The sequence below is a fragment of the Asterias rubens genome, chromosome 2 (assembly GCF_902459465.1).
Source record: "Asterias rubens chromosome 2, eAstRub1.3, whole genome shotgun sequence".
Taxonomy (NCBI): Eukaryota; Metazoa; Echinodermata; class Asteroidea; order Forcipulatida; family Asteriidae; genus Asterias; species Asterias rubens.
In genome coordinates, this window is record NC_047063.1 from 15,045,624 (window position 1) to 15,073,224 (window position 27,601).

At 37.1% G+C, this 27,601-nt stretch overlaps 1 protein-coding gene across 1 annotated transcript in view; it reads right to left on the bottom strand.

Moving 5' to 3' along the window:
• The window catches only part of LOC117307448 (sarcospan-like), a 78,904-nt gene that overhangs the window by 6,407 nt on the left and 44,896 nt on the right, over positions 1 to 27,601 (bottom strand). The window lies entirely within an intron of this gene.

The following is a 27,601-nucleotide window of genomic DNA, read 5'->3' on the forward strand; positions in this document are numbered from 1 at the left end:
GTTGAATACAACAAATCAGGCAAAAATACGCTTCTGGGCAAACAAAAATGTGAAGTCAAAAAATAATTTGCCAAAGATGAAGTGAAAACTACCTGAGACGAATGTGTGCATGTGAAGAGGGTACTTGTTTAATTCACTTGATAACAAGCTCATCTTTTAATAATAACAGACATGTCGATTTAAACAGCATAAATAATGGCTGCATCTAAATTACTATATTAAGGGCAGCAATAAATTCCCCCTTTCTCCAATGAACCTGCTGTTTCTCTCAACTACATTACAAAATAAATCATGTACAGCGGTGAGCAAATCAACCTTAGTCATTACAAGTAGGACCTACATGGCTTCAACTTTCCATTACTGATTCTACCGGTTGAAGAAACAAGCTTATGTAGCAGTCACTATTCTTTACTTCATCGGGTGTACTATGTATATAAAGCAGCTGTAAGGGCAAGCTAGTTTTTCTGTATGACACCTTGATTCAATCAGGCCAAATTTCATTCCACTACCAGTGCTTATCAATAGCATTTGCATTTACATACAAAGTACATCATTTTTAATTATCAGGGCATAAAATTGAACAGCTCACTTATTATAAAGTCCTATTACAAGTACCATTGCTATGTAAAAATGTGGACGTCACAAAAACTTTATAAGTCAAGGAAAATGCATTCAAATGCCCTTTAAATCGCGCTTATACTTAAAATATAATTGAAATAAGTCTGATATGAACGGAATACCGACTGTTTTTTGTTTTTTTCACAAAGGCATTAAAATTGATTTAGCAACGTTTTGTACAGGTTGGTTGTAATGTTATTCTGTGTGTTGACTAGAGAAAACTATACAATTGAAATTAATTTACCCTTCCAAAAACAGTAAAAACGAAAACTGTTTCGTTCTTCACCAATGTGAAACCAAAGCTACTCTCCAGAAGTAAACTTTCAGTGTTTAACATCAAAATTAAACTGAAGGATTTGTAATCTTTTGCGCCAGAAATTACACGGAGGCCCTTTGTTTGCCTTAGTCTATGCCTTGGTGCCCCTTAAAAAAATTCCTAAAAACTGGAAGATTTGCCTTCTCAAATGCATGAAAATCAAGGCCTCACACTTTAGGTGTTATCATTTCTGGGTACCAGGGATTTGTCCCAGAACGTCTCAACTAAATGAAAAAGTCTGTTTCAATAAAACAGAGTTATTGGTAATTGTCAAAGACCACTCTTCTCACTTGGTGTATCTCAAACTATGCATAAAATAACAAACCCAAAGTGATTGGTCGTCGCAGTTGAAAGATAACTATGAAAATAAAAACACCCTTGTCACACAAAGTTGTGTGCTTTCAGATGCTTGATTTCCACACCCCAAATTCTAAATCTGAGGTCTCAAAATCAAATTCTCGGAAATTACTTCTTTCTCGAAAACTACATCACTTGTTTCTCACAATGTTTTGTACTATCAACCTCTCCCCATTACTCGTTACCAAGTAAGGTTTTAAGGTAATGATTATTTTGAGTAATTACCAATAGTGTCCACTGCCTTTAACTGTGCATCCAAATAGTAAAAACACAACTTGTTATCAGCAGATGGAGTTTAGACAACTCAGGAGTAAACCTTCCAATTCTGTTGACCTAAAACTTCAGAATATCACTTTTCCTTTGCATTCTTCACTCTGAAAGTTCACCGCTTGGTCCCTTTGCAATAGGTGATTGATTATCTGTCAGTGAATGACCTAATAGGCAAACCTGCAGCTACGAAAGTCATACCCACGCAATGTTACAAGTGGACACCACTAACACCTTCTTCTCAACCTGATAAAAAAACTCAAGTATCTTGACTGGCCAATACCCTAGTTACTTATTCACTGAGTAAACACACGAGGCATCTCAAAATAACAGTGCGGATTCCTGTCATCCTCAACACAGATCTGTCTAAACCTTCTTTAGATGACGGCTGGAGGCAAACAAGCCTCGGACTATAGTGAGAGGAATAGAAGCAGATCGTAAGGATGATTTCTACTTTTATCACATCTAAATGGAGTGTACCCCTTGACATTCAAAAATGTGCACATCATGCACTGAAGTCCAATCCAAAAGCCTTACTCCTGGGGTTGTAGTTAAATATATTGAGAAAAATATAGGTGACGCTACCGGCAATGCTGGGCTTTAAAGGGTTTTGATTCCTTTTGAAGACCAAGATTTTGCCTTCACATGAATACCTTTTCACTGTGAATCAAGATGTAGGTAAAACAACTACTTTAAGAAGTTTCAGTTTCGTTAGTCAACAAGTTTTTGAGAGTTGCGTAAATCCGTTGTACATGTTAAATTAGTCTTCTTCTCGCCGAGACGAAAATTGTTTGTACCCAAACCCTTTAGCAAGACAACATACCAGTCTAGTGTAAGGATTGCATAAAAGACTACTTTAAAAATGAAATCCTTAATAGATTTTACTAAGCTTTTTGCAATCTACTAGAGTTCCTCAAAACTACAATACCCATTCCTCAACATATGTCGAATTTGCATGTGTTTGTTAAGTTAGTCCGTTTCCTTCAAATCAGTATATTAAAAGGAGTTAACACAAGTTTTCTTAAGAATACATGCTGAGACTTTTTTTATATATAGACCGCTGCTTCACACTTCAATTCAGGCGACAAAAACAACAGTAATATCTCTTGAGGGATATAATAACACAAACAGCCCCCTGTTATGTGGTGAAGATGAGAATGAGTTACCTAAGGCACATTGCGCTGTATCACTACCCTGCACAGAGATGCAGTTTTACACCCTTTGGACTTAAGCTTACACCTCCCGTAGGTGCAGTGCTAAAACACTGCCGAGCTGCTTCAAGACCACACACCACAAAGTGCCAATTGCCCCTTGAGGAGATTGCGCCAAACACACCACGAGGTAAAGGCATGGGTGTTTTATGATAATTCCCTTTTTTCTCTGGACATTTAATTGCCTGGATGTACAGAAACGCATTCTATTTCGTTGTGATGTAAAAAAGATTTGGTTGGGCAGGTAAAATTCTAAATGAAACGGAACACCATCAGATCTTCCCCACTAATCAAAATACAAATTCTTCTCCTACGACCAGAAGCCTTCTTATTTATTAGTTCCTTTAACCATTGTAAAACGTGTGGGTGTGGGCTCTTAAGAAGGAACAAGTTGTCAGGAAGCTTCACATTAATACCATTATGATAAAAGCTCAAAGGAATTGAAGCGTGTCTTCATTTTACAAACATTGAATTCCCTGCAGAGCAACTAACTGATGCAACATTGAACATGTACATGCAATACAAAATAAAAACACACACACACACAGTTGTTGAATAAATTTTCTACTCTTCTTATACAAAGGTGATTTTACTTTGTAATCCCACTGACAGAAGGTTTTATTGAGCTCAACTTTCCTCCCTGATACAGTTACAAGGAAGCTAAACATAGAGGTTGATGTAGAGTTATAATCCAGTGTCCATCTTTTGTTTTGACATTTAAAGCCCATTATACAGTTTCGGAACAGAAAAAAAAAAATCACAGATTTACAAATAACTTACAGGGTTTACAGAAGGTAATGGTAAAAGAATTCTCTTGAAATATTATTCCATGAAATGCTTTACTTTTTGAGAAAACATTAAAACAATTACCAATTCTCGACATCGAGAATTACGGATTTATAGTAAACACATGTTATGACACGGCGAAACGTGCGGAAACCAGGGTGGGACTCCAATGACCGATTGAGCCTAAATTTTCGCAGGTTTGTTTTTTTATATAAAAGTTGTGATACACAAAGTGTGGGCCTTGGACAATACTGTTTACCGAAAGTGTCCAATGGCTTTAAGTTGTACTGTTTACCGAAAGTGTCCAATGGCTTTAAGTTGTCGTCACTGATACTGTTCAGATGCTGGGCAGCACAATTTATGTGTATAGCTCAACCAACCCTGAAATGTCATGCCTTGTTTATTAATGCAGCAATATCAAATAATGTTTAGGATGAAGTTCTGCACTGTGTTAAGGACCAATAGAGTGGAACATTCCTTAGATGCATTAGAAGCCATGCTTTGCCTTGTAATAAGAACACTCCTAATGCACTGGTATTCATCACAATTGATAGTCATGGCGCAAAGAATGAAAACACAAATACTTATTGAAAAGCAGCAGTGGACTCAAAAGGTGGGTTTTGAATGCCCATTTCGAACTTAATGCATCTATAGATGACTTTATTTAGAGGCAGGTTGTTCTAAAGTTAGCATAACAGCATGAGAAAACGCTATGTCTCCTACATCGTTTTGGGTTTGGGGAACAATCAGTAATGAAGAAGTGGATGATCTATTAGAGACACCTTGAAGACTAACCCTTGTAGCACTGAGGCAATTAATTGACAAATATACCTATGAGTGAAACCATGTAAAGAATGAAAAACAAGCTTAAGTATTACAAGAGAAGTCCAAGAAAGCAAAAAGGTTTTTGAGAAAATCAACATTTGTTACAGGCCTGAAGTTGTATCTTTGAGAGAGCAAGGTCATTTTCTTATTGCAATAGGGCACTTTCACTAGAACATCTTAAAGTCTATGCAAAACTTTTAAAGGGGCACCACGGCAAAGGGGTAACAGGAGCCATGGCTCTACGTATAATTCCAGGTCTTGTGCTGTTGTGCAATCGAAAAGTAAATATTATTGTCTGCGGATACCAAAGTTGTACCTTACAAATTCAGGAAAGCTTGAGACCATTAGTATTAGTAAGACAACGTATGAGGTCAAAAATCTTCTACCGCAGAGTCAGTTTTTGAATTGGCCTCAACGTTTCGACTAGCTTGCTCTATATATATAGCACGAGATTGAGAATGAGTTGTCAATTGCCACTATATTGAAAAAACATCAGGTGTTGAACAGAATGAGGAAAGTGTCTCTGACCTTCCATACTAGACATGCTGAGAAACAACATTTTATCTCAGCAGAAGGTCAGAAGCAATAAATTGGCTGCTTACAATATGAAAAAAAACGACACACACTACTGTTTGTTTGTTGCAAGAAGTACTCAGATGACACATGTTTACATTCACATGTGGAATTAAACTTTCCTGCTATGACTAATGAAGGGCAGAAGAAGAAAAAATGTTCAGACTTTTGCACACTATTTGCACAATTTTCCACATTATTAATGAAAGTGTGCATTTCTTAATAGTAGTGCTTTATCTACGCCTGACTAGGCATCACAAAGCATTGAATGAGACCCATTAATAAAGTACTTTTTAATGCTGCAATCTGCAGCCAACCATGCCCAAAACACGGGCACAACTGCCTTCAGTTAATGATAAGTGTGCTGCACGATTCGTTTAAATGCATTACACAACACAGGACTTAATATAAGGCTTCTGTCCAATCTTAAAGCAAACAGAGGTGTCACTGTCATGACAGGGACTCGAACCCTCACTCTGCAACTACATAAGTCAAGTCTGATGCACTAGACTGCTTGACCACTTAACACATTTCATTTGGAATATAGGCCTAGGTGACCAGTGAAATTGGAGGAGATCATGTTTCTAAAATGAAAAGAATCAAAAATTAAATCACTACCTGACTATAGTCACGATTCAATAAGTTGCAACTTTGACACTAATAAATCTTGGTAAAAACAAAACAAAACTCAACTTTTATTATTAAAAGTATTCTTTATAAAAAATATGCAAGCTCGTTACATGTAGCCATCAGCATGTACTGTACTGCTACCAAAGTTAACTGCCTCTCTACTGTATGTGCTTCAGGGAACCCAATTTCCAGTTAACAATTAGCACTTCTTTTCCGCAGGACATGGAAAGCAATGAGTTTCCAGTACTCATCAGAAATTGTTGCAAGTCTAAAACCAAAACATTATTGTACTTTATCCCCCGATGCAATCATTACCTAAATTAAATAAACCCAAAGTCCACATCCCAAGGACACACTCTCTTAGACGTGTGTAGGGCTCCCTCGTACATCCCTGCGCTGTACGCAGGATGAAGTCTTACATTAGACAGCTCAGACAACAAATTGTCATGAAGCTTCAGGCACATTTTTATTCACCAATAAAACAAATACCAGCTGGAATAGAATTTGATAACCATGCATCGAGGTATGAAGCTTTAAAACAAAAAAAGATTGTCTATCTCAAGGACGTGCGGGTCATCACGTCAGACAAAAACAATTACAAGCTAGAGTCATCTACAGCAAGTTAATTAATCCATCTGACCATGAACTAGTGCTGGTAACAGATGGTAAGTATTTCATGAGTCAGGAGGCATTTTAAAATTTCAGATGAGAAAAAAACGATAATTCATGATGGTCTTTATTGGCTTATACTAATTCTAGGCCAGCGTTATATGGGACTTCGCTTTGACTTAGGATTTTTTTTTTTAAATTAACAAATGTAACTTGGATAGGATGTCGTATTTGGCGTGGGACTTTAAAGGAGCTGCCCTATTGGAATTTTTTTTTTACTATCCCTGGGAATGCATGTCATGGTGTGGCCTTTGACATGAGCCGAATGCAAATTATACAGAACTAAATTTGGGTGGGTCCAAGCATGTCAAGCTAATGCATCACAAATATATAGCGTCTAGCAAAGAGTTGATAAACAAAAGGATAAATTCATACCAGTACCAACCCTCCAAAAAAATATTTCAATCTGAAAATTTGAAAGTTCACTGATTATAAACTTTATACCATTACCAATCCTCCAAACAAATGTTTCTACCTGAGAGCTCATTGATTATACAGTTTGTACCAGCACAAATCCTCCAAATAAATATTTCCGGTTGAAAGCAAACTGAAAATATATGCATACCAGTCACAATCCTCCAAAGAAATATTTCCATCTGGAAGCTAACTGATCATAAAATTCATACCAGTACCAATCCTCCTAAAAGATATTTCAATAAGTAATATTGTCAAGGTTGAAAAATCTTGGATTTAAAGACCTTCAAATATTACCTTTCAGGCCTCGAGATAAGCCACAGGCCACGGCACCCACAGCAACTACCGTAGTGCCCCGTGCTTTGCTGTAATGCCCTTTGCAAAGTTCAAAATTTTCCTCATGGAGGGCACTTTACCAGAGGAAAATGGCAATGCCCCTTCAAGTGTGAAGTTCAAGGCCTGACCTTTGCTTATTTTGATTGCCACAATAAAATAAACCTGACATGACTGTGTACAAAGTCCCTGACAAACAGTGACAACAGGTTGACTGTAGGGAGTGTGTATTAAACAACAACATGTACATGTAGAGGATGGGGAATTGCTTCATTACCCTCTTGCAACCCCGATGAACAGTGGAATCCAAATTTTTACAGATTTACTTGATTATGCTTATTACCAAAAAAGGTGCACAATAACACTTTTCTATTTGAACATCTGTTATACTGTTGCGCTGCTGTATATTGCTGCTTCAAACCTAACCTGCCTAGGTGGAGACTTCCTCCATGATTGAATCATTGAATGAAGATATCATACATGGTAAATTAAAATTTATCTTCAAGCAAGCATGAATCCTTGATTCAAATTTATCTTCAAGCAAACATGAATGCTTGATTTCGATTGGTGGTTCCATAACAATAAGGAGTGAAAACATCACTCACTCCATATCACACCCTGTGTACTGATGATCAAACTTTGCGTATTTCACTATTTTAGGCTGTATCCTCAAAAGTTCCCTCAAAGACAAACTCATTATTAAATGTACACTCCTGCTTGAGTGATAATATCTACTAATAATAATATAATAATATCAACTTGCTCAGTGTAAGTCTAAGCAAAACGCTGTTCCAGCACCACGTATTGCGTTCATCTGCGTGCTAAGTTCGCTTGAAGACAACCATTATCAAATGTGCACTCATGCTTGTGTGATAACGAACATTATCAGCTTGTTCCCTAAATGATAATGGTAATAATACAAACTTATGAAGCGCATCTTCTAATACAAAATTACTGTAGTGTAAACACAAAATTACTGTAGTGTAAACACAAAATTACTGTAGTGTTAAATAAAAACAAAACTTGTTCTGTAATTGATCATGCTTCAGCAACCCCAATCAGCTACCCATCAATGTACTAAGACCAACAGCTGTCTGCTTTGGTACACAAACCTTTTTAAGGATACAAAGGTGTAAAACACTGTTAGTGGCTCTATTGTTCAGCAAGACAATGGGGTTATTTTATGAGAACAATAGCTGATCGATCAATGACTGTCTGTATACCTGAACAGGGTGTTATTAATTACTCCCCAATAATTGATTTGAAACGGTCACCATGTAATAGCGGTAACCATATCTTCTGCAAGCCAAGTAAGCGAATAATATAACAAATGATACTCTTATGTTATGTATTGTATTTGTTATTGAATTTTTTGAATACTTAAAAAGATGGTGAAATATATATACAATAGTAAAGAACAAAGTAAAGGTAAAACAAATATTGTTTTTGAAATATATATAGTGGGGGAATATCCTGTTCATATTACTTGCCTAATCTGCTCGCAGAAGATATGGCTACCATTATCAAATATATCAATATTTCACCTACTGTCGCATGATGTTTGGGGACAGAATAGTGAGTTTTCTATACCTTGCATTTGATGTTGACCAACAAATGTCCACCTAATTGCTAGTGATTTCAAAGTGGGGGTACGTTACCTACAATGTGTGTTCTGTGTTTGCTGTAAGTCTGTCTTCAAAAATTCCCCATTTATATTGACCCACAGTCCAGTAGGAGTTGTTAAGTCTACTATTTATTAGTAAGCTATTGTGTCACATTCTCAGTACCCTTTTTTCTGATCATTTCAAGCTAAACTAAAAAGCTACTACAGTTACAATTCTTTTTTTATAAATTCTGAGTATAAAGCAATTTACTGAAAAAGCAGTACTGCCTTAATAATCGACCGTCCAACAGTTCTTACCAAAAATGTATATAGATCGGTCAAATTTCTAAAGTTCAATCTGATCTGTTACAGACAGCATGGTTTTGGAAGCAATCATATTTTATATCTTCCTCAATTTAGATAATGCTTTGGCAGGAAATAAATATGCCGTGGGATATGTTAATCTTTGGTATTTTTCTTTTTGACCTTCCGTAAACAAAATAAAACGACCGTATCATGGCATTCTAATACAGAAAACTGAGAGTATAGCACATAACTGGATATTAAGGAGTGAACTACAATTATGATGTTTTGAGTACCACAAGTTTTTGCTCCTTGGCAACATGTTGCCATTCAATGTCCTGCTTCCCCATAAGCGCCTTCATTCTTTATTATGATACTGTATTGACATGAGACTTGTACTAGCTACCTTTCTTGAATAGTATCTCAACCCCATTTAATAAATTGTAATCCATTAAGTACAATGGAACAATTATCTACACATCCTTTCATACATAAACACATAATCCCAACAGGCAGGCTAAAGTTTCCAATAAAACGTAAAAAATAATACGCAAATTATGCAGACAATTTGATCCCAGTGTTTTCTAAGCGAGGGCAGAGGGTTTGAGGCGACTTGAATAGAGAAGCAGAAGTCTCTTTAGAGGAACCTCAGCCTTTGTAACTCAGGAAGTGTTCCCCTTCATCATGTTCTCAACTGACCTGAACAAGCCGGTTACCACGGCAACGATGACATCAGCAAAGCAACCTGATTTCCCATTAAAATAGCTGAAAAGCCGCAGAATGCCAGCCACGGTGTGGACTCTGCCGGTATGGAACCAGGCGTTGCGGCTAGCCATGTGGAAATGGTGCGCCTTGTCAGGGGGGGGGGGGGGGGGGCGGGGCGGGGGGGGGGGGTGTTGCATCAGGAGATATGCACAACTACCATGTAGGCTTTGGGTAAATTGATGAGGTAATTGGTTCTTTAAGATGATGCATGGGTGCCTTGAAGGGAATTTGTTCTCATGAACAGAGTGTTCTATTGGTCAGTTCTGTCGTAAGTAGGGCAGGGTATGTGGTAATTCAATCATTTAACTTGTGCTTTTCGGAATAAATTGTACACAGTTCTCCAATGTCAAATGTTCTCCATCAAATGTATCAAAGTAATTGGAAAACAACCAAATGTCTGTCAAAAAATTCTTAAGAAAAAGGCAGTTCAAATAAATGCCTACTCAAATTCACTGGTGCCTCTTTGTATAATTTAAATAGAAGTCAGCAAAGTCTAACAGTTTTTACTGTGCGTTGAGTTGAAAATAGTGCTTAAAATGTTTTTGAATTGATAGAAAGATTTCTGTACACCATTCAACCAACCATTCAACGAACAACAAACTATACAATTATAAAACACGCTATATGTGTGATATCAAAACGCCCAAATCGACCTGAAAGACACCCAATTTGCAAAGAAAGTAATTAGAATAACAGCAAAAATAGGGTTCATTTATACTTCATATAACAAAACCCATGAAACCAGTAAATAATTTTCAGTAAAAAATCAAAGCTTATGTTGATATGTTTAAACACTTAATTGTCATCTATAAAATTCTTACAAAATGACTTGACCAAACGGGATTACAGGCCTAATTTTTGTCTGTCAATATGAAATTTTTACATGGGTATTGAGAAATATTTGAGATGGAGAGTTTGGTAGGCTAGTTTGATTCAAAGAAGTATCTGATTTGGGACAATTCTGGAACAGAATCATCTTGTAACAACAGAAAGGTCAAGTTTGTTACTCCTTTAGTTCATATTCTTACATAAGTTGGTCAGCCATCGTTCAAGATAACATTTAAAAGATGTCACAAATGCTGGCCCATAAATCGAGCAAGGCCTCGTAGCTGTGTAACACTGACTGCAACTACAAGAGAGAGAGAGATCACTCTGGCAAGTCTAGCGGCATCCAAGCTTCACTAACCAATTGATTTTCTCTCTTTTTTTTTCTCTGCCGTTTTTCCCTTCTTGCTCCATCGTTCCCTATTGCTGCTCTATCGACTTCCTCTTCTGTTTGGGCCCATAATCGGTTTTCAATAACCGATTCACAAGACCTCCTCTTGCTCTCAATCACCCGTAGCGTACAAGAGCAAGAAAGCTGCCCTTCACAACATCGAGATGAAGAAGAAGGCAGGCGAAAAAAAAGGAGCATCATAGATGTTTTGGGGGAAAGTCATAGCATTGTCGGCGGTGTCAGCTTGGTTGAGCTACATCGTTCAATACTATCGATCAGGCACACTGCTAGCCAGCATGCCTTCCCGCTGCTTCATTAGGCAGTCTCAATTAACACAGAGCCTGTGCAATTACTTCCATTGTGATTTCTGTCTCCCCACTTGGGCTAAAGGAGAGGAAACGGTCTCGGTTGTATTACCAATTGACGGATGCTGGGACGAACTTGAAGCAACAGACATGGCCACATCAAAGGGAAAGTCTTTCATATGGCCGGATATCGAGGCTTTATGGCTAATGAAATTGAAGACGGGTGCAACATCCTCACAGTTCTAGATTCTTAGTGGGAGAAACATTATGGAGGAGTGATATTACATTAGATGCAAAGGTGCCGAACTTTAAAACCTTTCACTGACTAACAAACATGAAGCATTTATCATTTATAATAAACTTTACATGGCTGGACGACATGCATCGATTGAAGTGATCATCTTAAGGAAGTCAACCTTCATGATGTAAAACCATTTTTATTGTAGAGGAGTAATAATAGCGCCTCAAAACTCTTAAAGAGCAATCTAATGTGACGATGATCAGCGAACATCAAGGAAGGGAAACGCATGACATTGCTTTGTTCAGGATTCCCAGTTTGTTGATGGTGCTTGTCTATTCGCCGTTCTTTGTGTGTTTGCTTGTGTTCTGGTTGAGATTATCATTGTTGTTGTTTTGGGTCAGAGTGACATGGGCCTCTGGTGATAGTGTTTTATTTCACTAGGCAGCCCATTGTGTACAGTTGTGAACTTTAAAGGCAGTGAGCTTTTAGATGGAAATATTTCTTCAAAGAATTGATTCCGGTGTGAACTTGATAATCTGTGAGCTTCAGATGGAAATACTTTATTTTGGGGAATGGTACATGTTTAAATAATAATGTTTGTCTCACTCAGACACAATTTTTTTGGTGGCATTGTTTTATTAGTTTCTCAAAAATTACGGCACCTCAGCAAGTTATATTTCACCATCAGTTTCTTTAAACCGTGTAAACTTGATAATCAGTGAGCTTTCAGATGGAATTATTTCTTTAAAGGATTGGTACTTGTGTGAACTTGATAATCAGTGAGCTTTCAGATGGAATTATTTCTTTAAAGGATTGGTACTTGTGTGAACTTGATAATCAGTGAGCTTTCAGATGGAAGAAGAGGTTTTCAACTAGTGGTATAATCCCAACGAGGCCTGGTTCTTGATAATTTTACAGAGACGAAGTCGAGGTAAATTATAAAGAACCAGGCCTCGGTGGGTTTAAACCACTAGTTGAAAACCAATTCAACACACTTTGATTCCCATTCATAAATACCTTTTCGGTAAAAAACATCATCACTTTTTGGTCAAAAAGTAAAATAAATGCAAAAATTATAATTGTTAAATGATTTCTTTCAACACAACACCCCTCCAGCTATGAAATGGTAAAGCCCTCCGCCGCCCTCGGGTTAACAACTCCTTATAGGGGAATGCTGTGCGCGTATCACGTGATGTGGCACAACTGTTTCAGCCGGTGCTCTCGACCAATAGGAATGAAGAAACTGTCTCATAAGAACAGGTGCATGGTCGCGTGTCACGCCCATGAATAAAAACTTTTTACCGGTCATAAACAAAGGTTTATACACACCCACGTGACGCGCTCTCCACCAATAGGAATAGCGAAACTGTCTGAGGTATTTATGAATATTTCTTTAAAGGATTGGTACTTATGTCAACTTGATAAACAGTGAGCTTTCAGATGGAATTATTTCTTTAAAGGATTGGTATTTGTGTGAACTTGATAAACAGTGAGCTTTCAGATGGAATTATTTCTTTAAAGGATTGGTATTTGTGTGAACTTGATAAACAGTGAGCTTTCAGATGGAATCATTTCTTTAGGATTGGTATTTGTGTGAACTTGATAATCAGTGAGCTTTAAGATGGAATCATTTCTTTAGGATTGGTATTTGTGTGAACTTGATAATCAGTGAGCTTTAAGATGGAATCATTTCTTTAGGATTGGTATTTGTGTGAACTTGATAATCAGTGAGCTTTGAGATGGAATCATTTCTTTAAAGGATTGGTATTTGTGTGAACCTGATAATCAGTGAGCTTTCAGATGGAATTATTTCTTTAAAGGATTGGTATTTGTGTGAACTTGATAAACAGTGAGCTTTAAGATGGAATTATTTCTTCTTGATAGATAATCAGTAAGCTTTCAGATTGAAATCCAGGAAGTGATAATGTATGTATTACTCGTAGAGAATTGCGGTCATTTCCCATCCTCCACATCCACACTGAAGATCAATTCTAGGAAATGTTTGGCAAAGAACTTCATGTCTGAGTGGTTAATATTGACATAAAGGATCCCTGAACAACAATTTAAATATTGCGGTTACTGATCACTGTACAGGGGAGTGCAAAGGGAATAAATGGTTTGAAGACAAAACGGAAACCTGTATTATGAGGGGTTTAAACAGGGGCTACAGGAGTATCTCAATATTTTAACTAATATTACCTTTTTTTAGCCTAATAGATATCGAAGATACTGGTTAATAACCATTATACCGGTTAACAACCAACTTGCATTTAGTAAAAAATAATTAAAGTAAAAAATGCACCCCTCCGTGCGGCTTTTTCAGCCCAGAGTAAAAAAATACGTATCTATGACAATGATATGCAATGACCAATTCAGTTTGTGCACAGTTCTGCAGCTTTGGCAAATTGAGGGCGCTATTTTCCATATCAAATAGGCATCGATAAATTCAAGAGTCCTTTGTTGCGCGGGTTTGTTTGACCTCACGTTTTTCAGAATTTTGGCTTGGAGTATTTCGGAGAAAATTTTTGTTCACCATGTTTAACGGCGGTTTAGAACCAGCAAGGTCGTTGCTGTGTGATAAAGGCCCGAGACGAAGACGAAGGCAAGGGCCTTTATCACACGGCATTGACCATGCAAGGTTTTTAACGGCCAAAAAGAACGAGTCACTACTCTTTTATTCCCATTCATAAATGCCTTTTAGGTTAAAAGGCATAATAAAGTAAGAAACTCTGTCTGAGATGCCTATTTCCAGATATTTCCTAACGAAATTGTGTGCTTTCAGATGCTTGATTCACGACCTCAAATTCTAAATCTGAGGTCTCGCAATCAAATTCTTGGCAAACTACTTCTTTTCTCGAAAACTATGTCCCTTCAGAGGGAGCCGTTTCTCACAATGTTTTATACTATCAACCTCTTCCCATTACTCATTGCCAAGTAAGGCTTTATGCCAATAATTATTTTGAGTATTTACCAATAGTGATCACTGCCTTTAAAGGAACACGTTGCCTTGGATCGGTCGAGTTGGTCTTTGGAAACATCCTGTAACCGTTTGTTACAAAATTGACATGGTTAGAAAGATGTTGTAAAAGTAGAATACAATGATCTACACAAATATGCCTCGAAATTGCGTGGTTTTCGTGTTACCTCGTCGACAAACACGGTCGGCCATTTATGGGAGTCAAAACTTTGACTCCCATAAATGGCCGACCGTGTTAGTTCGCGAAGTAAAAGGAAAACCGTGCAATTTTGATTGATACTTGTGTGGATCATTATATTCTACTTTTAAAACATCTTTCTCACCATATGCATTTTATAACAAACGGTTTCAAACGCTTTTCATAGACAAACTCGTCCGATCAAAGGCAACGTGTTCCTTTAATGATTAGTTTTACAGCCTGCTTTCAATGTAAAAGTAAAAAAAAAATGCTCACAGAATGAAAAACCTTGGGAGAGTCTTGAAATGGACATACAATTACAAACGGCATTAAAGGAGGAAATGTTTGGTGGCAGATTGGTTCTGGTTTAACTTTTAACTTTAGTCACATTGCCAAAACAGACGAGTTCAACACACACTTACACTCTCCAAATGAAACTAACGTTTCACAATCATTCAAATTATTCTGATGATGTTAAACAATGCAATATAAAATCAGTTTATATGTGTTTTTCCTAGTTGATAATGCACATGTAGTCTTCCTGTATGCATAGAATAGTGATTGTTCTCCAAGTTCATAATAAAACATCTGTTCTCATCCTATTTATACATGTACATATAAATTGCTATTGTCAACACGAGTAATTGTCAATGTTTAAATTGAATTGAATTGAATCTCTCGGGTGGGAAATTCTCCACTAAAACAAACTTGAGAAGTTGAATTAATCTGCAATAATTGTTTAACTTTATCGCTAATTGATGTCCTAGGATAGGAGAAAGATTGTTGGCTCATTCATTGGTGTCCCAAACTACAGCCTTGTAAAACTATAAATGGCTTTTGATTGAAACGGACAAAACACTCACTAAACAAATTCAATTTATTGCTAGCTGTTTGGAAATGACAAATTAATGTAGTCTGTGAATTTCCATTGTCACCTAAAACTCAAAGAAAATTAAATTTGACTGTTCGGAACTTGAGGTCCCTATTAAAATTTCTATAGGAATTTTATGAAACTGGTTTGGCATAGTGCCAAGCAAATAAGATTGAACTGTAATATACTGAACAATTTCGGCCAAAAGGTAGAAACACATTTTGTTAGATTTGTGTTTTGGGGTATTTTTTCCACATTTGTCAATCTGAACATGCTGTATTGATGTGCTGACATCTGCGAGGTGTTTAAACAATTATGTAACCCGTACAAACTGCCTTGTAAGTTAAACAATTTATTTCTGCCATTCAAATTGGAGAATGATCAGAGCGTGTTGTAACTCCCTCAGGGAAATGATTAACACCATTTCTGTAGTATTACATCGCTCCATAGACAATGATTCTAAACCATCACGCTGCCTGGTGTCTTCTCTTTAAATCAAGCTGGCGACAACATCATCAGGACGGGGAGAGAAAGAACAAATGGGAATTGATTGGATTCTGGTGACTTTGAAGAAAGGGTCTGAGACAATTCTAAGGGGTTAGATTACAATATGACTGATGGAGGTAGATAAAGAAGATGGAGGGAGGGTGAGGAATGACGACTAGGGTGGAAGAACACCGGCTGAGTAAAGAGACAAGGTTCCCCAGACTGTAACTCAGGACTAAACAGACAGGAATTTAATTGCTGATGATCAGTTATAACTGATAACCGGTAATAATAAAGGGTCCCAGGAAGAAGGGCTGGGTTGTAATGAAAGTGAAAGAAAAGTACACTCTGATCGATAGTCTACAAGATTGTGGGTTTGGTTACACATTATCAACACTCCCTATAGAGTTGAGTTTGCCATTCTCCAAGAGATGCGACATAAACGGGAAGTAAAGGGATTCTGATTAATGTATCACACTAAGGCACAAGCAAGGTTGCAAATAAGTCGACAGTAAATTAAGGACAAAATCAAACATTCGTTGTAACTTGCTGCATCTCAAATGATAACCAGCATCTTTTGTTAGTGACCACGTTAAACCTTTTTTAATGTTGCCCTTAACAAAAATTTCAAACAACAAATTAGGTGAATTAGGGCCTCCGCAGGGGAGGAAACAGCTATACCCATGCTCACATTTTATGCAATTTTTTTTTTACATGCAGCGTACTTGGATCTTTACATGTTGAGAGGAAAATTCTGTACACGCTTCATCAATTTTTTTTTAAGACCTCTCGTCATTAAATTTAATGCTAAGCCAGTGGTTCAATTTAAGACTTTTTAATACTTTTTAAGTATATGCAGAAACCCTGCTTTGTGGTGTGCTTATTGCAACAACAAAAATGATGTACTGTGCCTTTTAATGAATGACTGCAACATGCCATGGAGATATGCTTGTCAGTGATGTATTGATGCATACATGCTGTGCAACTGCTTATGAGTATTCTGCCATGCTTGATCAATCGCATTGGATCTTCCCAACAACAAGACTGTCACAAACTATAACACAAAAATAAGTAAAAAATGATTAAAAACAGCCGAGCACAGAAAATGAAAATGCCCCGAGAGTAGAGCCCGTAAATGAGGCAAGATTTCACCCTGCGCTATAGCACTCTTTAATAATAGCATGTACGACATGTTCCTCATTTCGCGTCGGGGAAAATTGACGCAATTGAATTCCATTCCCTAAAATAGCGTTTGTCACCTCCCTTTGCGAAATGCGCAGAGCGGTAAATTACATTAGACTTGAATTAGCTTCTTGGCTGCTGCAGGCGTCTTTGGTGCAATTTTCATCATTACGGCTCGGGACGAAGAAAAGATGTTTGGAGCAAACACAAACACGTCAGCGGCAAACTGTTTGTCACATGTGAAGGGTAGGGAAGGTCATAGGCTCTTGATTGGACATAGAAAGAAGACACTACCGGTGAAGGCTTGATGGACAAATACATCTTACGAACAGCCTTGGAATTGTTCAAATAGTCGCTTCTTCAAGTACAGCTTGACAGTGTGACAGACTTGAGAGGAAGGCTACACATCATTGATCATAACCTTTCTTTCACATTATTATTGTTGTGTTCATGACTTCAGATTATTCCATCTGAAGGGAAACAAGATACAGCGGAGCAACTTCAAACATTCCACTTTCTGAATCTCTGTCAATTGTTAGTATTAAGATTTGGGCGATATCTCGACACTATCGAAAATCGGATCTAGCTAATTATGCACACATGTAAGAACACACATGCGCAGTAGACACTTTAAATTACACTTTATGTGTGTGTAATTGAAAGGCCCAGGTTTTCACACTATGGAAAGACAGTACAGTACACCCGACAGATGGATACCTTGATTTATTATTTAGTTTACAGTATGTCATTGTGAGACGTCAGAATTTTAGACTTCAAATATAAATCGCGATATAATCGAATATTGCGCTATTTTGTTGACAATACTATGGAAGATAATAAAAACAATATCGCCCAAGCTTGGTTAGTATTTGTTCTCATACTTTATTCTTTTGCTCCTCAGTCCATCTATGCTACATTAGAAAGGATAACATCTATCTGGTACACTTGATTAAATTTTGTTGCATTTTTTTCTAGTCGTGTAGCCAAAAGGACTCTCAGAAAAGCAAACTTAATCACTGAACTTGTCAAAACAATTACTTGCCAATAATTGTTCATTTTTTCCCAACAAGAGTATGGAATAAGCATTGAATTGAATTGAATTGAATTGAATTGAATTGAATTGAATTGAATTGAATTGGATCGGATCTAATTGAGAAAAGACAAGTTTCAACTTAAGATACGGGAGGGAAAACCCCAGAGAATTATTCCAGGGGAAAACCCACACAGCCAGGTAGGGACTGGAAACCCAATCCTCATAGTGCCCCAGCATGATTCGAATTGAGGTCCTAGAGGTGGAAGGCGAGGAAAGATACCAACCACCCATTGCTGATAGCTGATGGTAGTTCAAATTTCAAAATTTCTCGATCCAATTGACACATACGTTTCCCCAACTTTGATGATATTAAGGATTTTATGATAATATTGGAGAAAAACTTGAGGCTTCTACGGGTCTTTTTATCAAAAAGCTGCAACAAAGATGTATACTGATTGAGTTGAAAGCACTAAACACCTATTTGAATCATCCATTGTAATGTTCTCTGCACTTTGTTCCATTCTTGCTTGACCAGATGGGTGTAGAAGAAGGAAGTTTGGAACGAAGATGAGAAGTGGAAATGATAGAAAGGAAAATAACTGAGACTTGTGACTAAGACTGAGGGGGGTTCATGTAGAGGGTTGGAACGGAACTCTGGAAGGACAGAGAAAGGGGGAGTGGTGAGGAGAGAGGGTTAGTTGCTTGGTGATTGCTTCTTTCTTCGTTGGTCCCGTGTGTTGTGTAACGCATGTAAAAGAACCCAGTGCACTTATCGAAAAGAGAAGGGGTTCGCCCCGGTGTTCTAGGCTGTGGCTGCTGTATGCAACGTAACACCTTGTAAACCCTGTAAACCATAAGAAGGTGCTAAATAATTGGGTCTCCGAATTCATCACTCCAATAACATATCTTTCTGGAAGTTTGTATATACTCAGTGCCTTGAGTACCTTGTTTGGTAGATACGTGCGCTATATAAGACTTCGATATTATTATTTTAATTTTAAAAAGGCACCAACAGGCTGCATGCTAAACACATTGGGTCTCGGCGCATACTTGTTTTGTGTGTCGTCCTGACTATTGAGAAACAACATTTTGACAATTTCAAACTCGTATTTAACAGTAGCAGATATGCTTTTGCACCCAAACGACTATTTCATCTTCCCATGTCTCCCCCACATCTCCTTAACACTGTGATGCTGACAAAAACCGACGATGATAGAGTTTAATATGGACAGGAGGACTACAAGGGTATACACTAATCTCCCTTATGATTCCAGTTATCAAGGGAATGTACCCTTGAAGGATGAATCTGATTTGTATTCAATATCTCCACAATGATCATCTGACATTCCAAACTTTTAACCTGCTACTTGTCAAACCAATTAAGATCATTCCATAACTCACTTGTTATCATACAGCATGGGCTCACGCCTTCCAAATTACTTGCTGCAGGAATTAATTTCCCCGGGGGGGGGGGGGGGGGGGGGGGGCGTAGTGTAATGGGGTAAATGGTTCCTATCCACCGTTATACCTTGTAAGAACCCTGCTGCGTCCGCGGCTAAAACTCCCACCGGAGATCCAATTGCCAGAAGAACGAACAAAATTCTGGATCAATATTATTATAATTAAAATGTATGCAGGAACTGTGGACCATTATTAAAAGTTGACATGCCAATCGATGGAGTCACACCTGGTGCCGATTGTGTTCATGCATGGAGCGTATCCCTACAAACTATCGTTATGTGAAGTATTCTATGTCTGCCGTTTGGGTATTCATTCATGTCAACCTGTCGCAGCATAAGGTGTGGGATCTTTGTTTTCAATAATGTTTTTAATTAGTATGGTAGCGAGGGGGTTGGCCTGGTTATTTAACTCCCCTCTTATTGGCTTGCCAATCATTATGTTTTGATTTGTAGGAACCCATATAGCGACAAAACAAATACAAAATCCTGTCTTGAATGAACCCACGTCATCAACAGGCATCAACAGCATAGACCTTTTCGCAAATACTGGGGTGCGCAGGTAAAGCTTGGAATTAGGTGCATTGTGGTCTAGCTGGTATCCAAATTTGATCGATATCTATCCCACAATGCACCTCATTCAACAGTCTGCGCTTGCGCATTGGTATTTGCAATAAGGTCTATTGTCATGGTGCCTTGTGCTATTACTGTTGTTCCCTCATAGAGGTACCCCTTACCAAAGAAAAAATTGCTTGTGCCCTGTCAAAAGCGGAGTTCAAAGCCTTAAAGGAACACGTTGCCTTGGATCGGACGAGTTGGTCTATCAAAAGCGTTGGTAACCGTTTTTTTATATAAAATGCATATGGTTGGAAAGATGTTTTAAAAGTAGAATACAATGATCCACACATATTTGCTTTGAAATTGCGTGGTTTTCTTTTAACTTTGCGAACTAACACGGTCGACCATTTATGGGAGTCAAAAATTTGACTCCCATAAATGGCCGACCGTGTTTGCGACGAGGTAAGAGGAAAACCACGCAATTTTGAGTGATACTTGTGTGGATCATTATATCCTACTTTTAAAATATCTTTCTAATCATATGCATTTTATAACAAATGGTTACAAACCCTTTTCAAAGACCAACTCGACCGATCCACGGCAACGTGTTCCTTTAAAAAATAGCAAATATGGATTATACCAAAGGTAGGGAGAGATAACACTTAGAAACTATATGCCCTACATAGCCTAATAGCAGTCTGTAATGAACTACCAACAAGTCTACTATAATTGTTTCATTCTCAGTATTAAGTTTGGTTTCTTACTAAAACAGTGATTTTATTGACAACAGTTACCAGGGTTGAGGTTCGCCAAACTTGAGAAATTGTGCACTTTGAAATTCCTCTTGCTTTGTTAAATTCCTTGTAGTCTTTTGAATCTTCTTGTGGGTTGTATCGTTCTCTCTCTTTTAACTCGTTGTAGGAAAGTATCTTCTCCATTGTTTTAGTCTCCCTTAAGGTCAAAGTCAAGGTCAAAGTGCATCAAATAAGTTGCAATTTCATTTGAAGGGTAGCAGCAGCATCAATATGATGGGTAGATACAAAACAACATCAATGACAAGATATTTCATGCTTGTAGACAACTACCACAGTTACCATGATGTGTAAAATCTTTAGACATGTTCATAGCTTGATAATGAAGTTGTCAAATTCATTGAGGAGGATGGTATGCTAAATGACATCCTCACCAATGAAGGCCTAACACTTCCTCTAAGTTGAATAAGAACGAGAGGTAAGATATAAATCCTAGATCAAGGCCCAATATCATGGCTTCCTTCACACAAGTTAACGACTAATCTGCCTTACAAGTACAATAATGAAGTTGGTTCACAATATTTGAGACGTGGCGTACCTCCACTAAATTAAAATTGTATTGTCACCGTCCAAGGTTTTTAACACGTTTGGCACCAAGACTCGAGTTTCAGTGGCTACACAATGTTGTGTTCATTTAATTCATGACGCACTGCCTTTTTATTAATGTGGCGCCCATGGCCATACTCAAACCATAATTCAATTCCCATAAATTGAAAAACTGCCATTAAAAGTCAAGGCAACCATCAGCATTAATGCCTTTAATATTCTATAAGCTCCGAAATGTTCCTAAAAAGGCCTAATTGGGTATAACTGTCATTTGAAAGCTTATCTTTTCATCTGTTTGCTTGTTTTTTTTCCCCAGTTTGTTTGTATTCTTCTTTTCCTTTCAGCACCTTGCATCGCTATATAAATTATAATCCTATTATTATTCTTATTATTATTCTTATTATTACTATTATCTGAGACTTGACGAACTATCCAGGAACCGTAACGTTCATTAAAGCAGACGCGCAATCGCGTCTGCATCACGCACCCATTAGCCGGGTACAAAACAGCGCAATGTTCCCTCATTTTGCCAACCAAAACGTGAGTGCGCACGCGCTATGTGCAATTTACATATTTCATGGGAAGGGTCTATTGAATTTCTCTAGCTTGGAGTAACTGTACCATGTCTATGTTATTGTCTGTCTATATTATTCATCACTGATGATTTTTATAGGGCAGAGGAGAAAACACAGTAGAAACGAAGAAAAAAAAGAAAAAACACAACTTTCCCTGGTAAATGTTCTAGCTTGAAATGCCAAGGATATCAGCAATAACCAACCTTTCAAAATCAATTGCAAAACTTGATACTTTTTCCCTCTTCCAATGATAATTCAATCAGGAAAGCAATTATGAGGGGACTTTAAACCGACTCCAACCCCCAACCACCAACCCCCTCAAAATGAACTTGCATTCATACAAAACCCCAAGGACTGGTAATCAATTCTTAATGAATTGTACCATTAAAAAAAACCTTCTGTATAGGTATGAATGTATCAATCTCCTAACACCCTAATGTCTAGATTCTATATGACAAACTGAAGAACCATCAAGTTCAAAATGAGAGGGGGTAGTCACAGGAATTGATTTGTTTGTGTAATATGAGACTCTTTCTATTTGGCAGATATTTTGTGGGAAAGGATATGTGGGTGGACAGGTTTATCTTTTTGAAAGCGGTAAAGACAAACAGTAAAGGATTAGTGTTTTTTTTTCTCTATTTCTCTCTTTCTTTCTCTACACGAACAGAACTTCTTAAACTATGAATAGATTGTATCCCTCGAGATGAAATTCCTATCAAGTTACGTTTTCTAGCAATTTACATTTTCTATTATTTACTTCAGTGTGACTTATATCCGACTTTTTGCTGCTGTTGTTTTTTAGTTATTATTGAATATTTTGTTGCGGGCTTGTGTACAATTTATGGAATGGACGCAATATAAATCATCATTGTTATTGTTAGAGAGTCAGTCAAACAATGTTAATTAACAATGATACTCATTAATGACCATATTGCTATTATTATGTGTTCAGATTCTGTGTACATTTTAAGACATTGACGAGCAAAGTTAAGAACAATTTTATGATATGAAATGTATCTCTTGTAAGCTTCCATTGACAAAATTTATAATCTCGTCTTAAACCCTTCTTACTGGCTAAAAGATTTATCCAAAAGTCAATGTACTTATAAAGAAGAATTTCTCAAACACAAACAAATGTAAATAAAGTAACACTAACTGATGCCTTGAAGTATAAACAACCAACTGATTTGAATACAGTGTGAATTCCGCTCCTCAGCCTGTCCAACTAAATCTCTTTCAAACCTTTGTAAAATAGGACAAACCGCCTCATTTACATACAGTAGTATCACTAAATCTCTCTCACATACAGACAGGTTTAATTTATTCGCATGAATAATGCATCTCATGCATGTATTAACCTATTTACTTCTTGTGGGTACATGCAAACACAAACAGATGCTAGACCTCACCTGTCATTACCTGCTATATGCCACTAGCATCGCTGGCCAACCTCAGAGGTGCCATTCACTGTACTTCTAGATTCTCTCGCAAACACAAAACAATTCCTTCATCTTCACAAAATGCCCTATTTCTGCATAATCTCACGTAGACAGAACTTAAGCCACTTTCTTTGCATGTACATAACATTGTCTGCTCAGAACTATATAAGGTCTTTAGTACAATTTGTAAGGATTTCGCAAAAATGCTTACGTATAATTGGAGCTCTTGGTAAATGGGGTTTATTGATCAAGAGTGGATGGTCTTCAGGATTTTGTTTGGCAAAAAAGAAACATGCATTTTCCAAGTTAAATGTTCTCTCTTTTTTTAAAGTTTATTCTAAATTGTTCATGAAAGGACCTTTTGATTAGATTGTGTATTGCCACTAATGACTGCATAGTTCTAAAAACAGCCTTATGGAACTGGGAAGGGGAGAAAAAGGGTGAATTCTGAAAGAGTTTTGTAAATCTCTTGGCTTAAAAAAGAGAATGTCTACACAAATTAAACACTTTGAAATTGCTGGGTTTTTTTAGTGACAATTACACACAAATTTGTGTTATGTTTGTAAAAACATTTCGGAGATAAATATATCAGTCAAAATGAATGCATTAAACAAATGCTGGTTAGTACTAACTGTTGTGTTGTTATTGTCTGAAATGAAGGTGCTTTAAAGTACAGATCATTTGCACACAGTTTTCTATCTTTTGTCAGTGTCATTTTTGAAAAAAATATAATAAAAACAGCAAAAAGCTCTTTTGTCCCCAGCCTTATATATGTACGATTCAAGAAGCTTTTTACAATGTATAAGCAGTGATAATTCCCTACCCATAGATCAAAGAAGAGAATCATGTCATTATTTGAAGGCTTGTGGTTAAAGACATTGGACCCTATTGGTTATTGTCAAAGGCTAGTCTTCTCACTTGGTGTATCTCACTTGGTGTATCTCAACATAGGCATAAAATAACAAACCTCAAATTATAAATCTGAGGTCTCAAAGTCAAATTCGTGGAAAATTACTTCCTTCTCGAAAACTACGTCACTTCAGAGGGAGCTGTTTCTCACAATGTTTGATACTATCAACCTCTCCCCATTACTCGTAATCAAGAAAGGTTTTATGATAATAATTATTTTGATTAATTACCAATAGTGTCCACTGCCTTTAACACATCGAATAAACACCTTCTTATAAAAAGGCATTGCAGTGTTCCAAGAATAGTCAGTATGGTCCAACTTGACATTTGAATGAGTATTTATGACGACATTCTTCTTAATGGCCTTATAATGTAGTGTTACCGCAACGGGAGAATGCAGGATTGCCTTATAGTCTACAGATCATGCATTAAAATTCTGTTCAATTGTGATTTATTTAATCATAAGCACCAGACCTGTGATTTATTTAGTTCCAACCAAAATGAACATTGACATTATCTCTTCTTATGTTTTTTTTCCTTCTCATTTATCAAGAAAGTACTAAGTATTCAATTACTGACAAAGAAATCTGTTGAAAAGTTGATGTAGAATATGGTCAATTCACTGGTATAAATACCCAGGATATGTGAGGATACCAAAAGTGATTACTACGTTTTAGCCTGAAAGCTTACTGATAATTAAGGTTTTTTTTTTTTTTCTTCACAAGAACCAACTGTTTTGTGAAATGCTTCCTCTCTGGAATGTCCAGAAAACTGTGTCTGAACCCCCCTCCCCCTCTAAAAAAAGAAGAAGCAAAAGCTGATTTTGATTGTTACAAAAATTTAGGAAAATGTGTTGACATGCTGTACATTGTGCACTGCTTTCGACCATTATTTTTCTCCAGACTCACAAAACGGATTAGGCCCAAATTTTCACAGGTTTGTTATTTCACACAAACACTGTCTGCGACTATTTTGTCAGCTCGGCCAATCCTGTATAATACTTCTAACGTAGTTTTAATACCACGTTGCTCTTATTAGATTTCAGTCTTAGTGAATAGAATCCATCAGCACACCTGGCAGATGGTCTGTATTCCTCATATCTTTAGGTTTTAATTTACTTGAAAGGAACAGAAACTTAAAAAATAACAGATTCTTGTTACAGACCTTTAGAATTTAATAATACATTTCAATGGATTTGTTGATCATGTAACACTCGGGGGAATTTCACTTTCTAGAGCCTTCTTAAAAGAACATTCCATGTTTGTTTGTTTGTTTGTTTGTTTGTTTGTTTGTTTGTTTGTTTGTTTGTTTGTTTGTTTGTTTGTTTGTGTGTTTGTTTGTTTGTTTGGTTGTTTGTTTGGTTGTTTGTTTGTTTGTTTGTTTGTTTGTTTGTTTGTTTCCATTCATGCTTGCTTATTTTTATACTGGCAGATAAATAAAGATTAAAGATGGATCACTACAAAATGTATCATAAATAAACATAATTTGGGGTGGAACAAAGACAAATTTACTAGATCCGGATTTATACCTGTGACCCACAGATTCATATGAGGGCATTCCCATTGCAGTCCTCATGTGCGCGATCTCCCTATATTTCGTCAAATCTTTCTTCAGGGGTACCAGTCAGCTAGAGCCCTTCGACCTAGGTTACTTCCATAAACCAGAGATCACACCCAAGTTTGCGATACAACCTGAGAAGCATTATGAGATGGATCACCTAAAGTCCTGCTTTGGTAAATTTCTGTTTGTTCAACCCAAAACTAATTAAGATTTACCCAATCAGTTTCCCTTGCATGCTCACATCCCTTATTGTTAGAATTATTGGATTGCCATTGATGAGCATCAGAGGGTCTTATATTTTTCTAAGGAGCAGACAAAAAGCAACAGCTCCATAGAAATGAGGAATGGTGCAAGGAAATTGATTTGAAGAAATGAAGACTAGTGGATAGTCTTTATTAGCAATCAAGACGTTAAGTGGTTCAAAATCCTAGGAGAATACAACTATAAACTTTACAAAAAATCTCAGTTTCGAAAGTAAAAATAGATCATCTACTACATGTATGAATAAACCTGAGATCTCGATCAGAACCGCTGTAAATATTCTTCCACTGGAAAAAAACCCTGGTGTAATACTTCATTTGTATCCTATATCGCACATAGCAACATCGACCGCCATGTTTGATGATAAACAATGGAAAAGTGCATGAGTGTCACGCTGTTTACACGTCTCAGCCAATGATAGCCTTAGGTGACGAGCGCATGTTTCATCAAAGATGGTGGTCGTTAGGTGATGATGTCATGTGCAATCTATCTATTGACTGTGATTCTCATGTTACTTCAGGGTTAAAAAAAAGGTTGAAATTGGGATCCAGATCTTAGAATGTATGTAGAAGTGGTGGCATATATGTACAACTTTTGATAACCCCTGGAGTTATAGATTCCAAGGAGCTTTTATAGTAAGTGTCCCCAGTGCTAGAAAAGTAGACCAAAGAGCCTGATTTATTTAGTTTGGAGAAAAAGCCAAAATGTTTGGTTTGCACACCTATTGAGTAACTCACATTGGTGTAAGGGTAGTTAGCACTGTATACTCATTACTTTCCCAAGTTCTGTGAAAAAATCAGACATATAATACTGGGGTGGGATTCAAACCCACAACCTATGCAATTCTAGTGCACTGTCTTACCAACTATTAAACTCAAAGCTGACGATTTTTGTAAATCATGAAGCTTTTCAATCATGTGAGAGGCTAAGGCCTACTTAATAAAACATTCGTTGTCTATCGACAAAATAAAGTTTTATATTGTGATCTTCAGCAGAAGTAAAACAAACCTTGCCTCAATACTGGACAATACCGAGGGAAATTGCGGGGAAATAATTACACTAATTGTTCCCAAACCAAACTCTTTTATCCAGACTCTAGTCCCTCATGATGGACAATTTAGCATGGGATATTCAATGTGATCCACAGAATGGTACTTTTTCTAAAGTCTCACTGGAAATCAATGGCTGATATCTCTTCAAGATCCAGGAGAATCAAACAAAACTAGGTTGGCCCTTTGGGACGGTAGAAAAATGGCTCCAGCCTACCAACTGTTCTCATTGAAAAGAAATTGTGACAAAAAGCTACACCTTTGCCCTTTGGATGG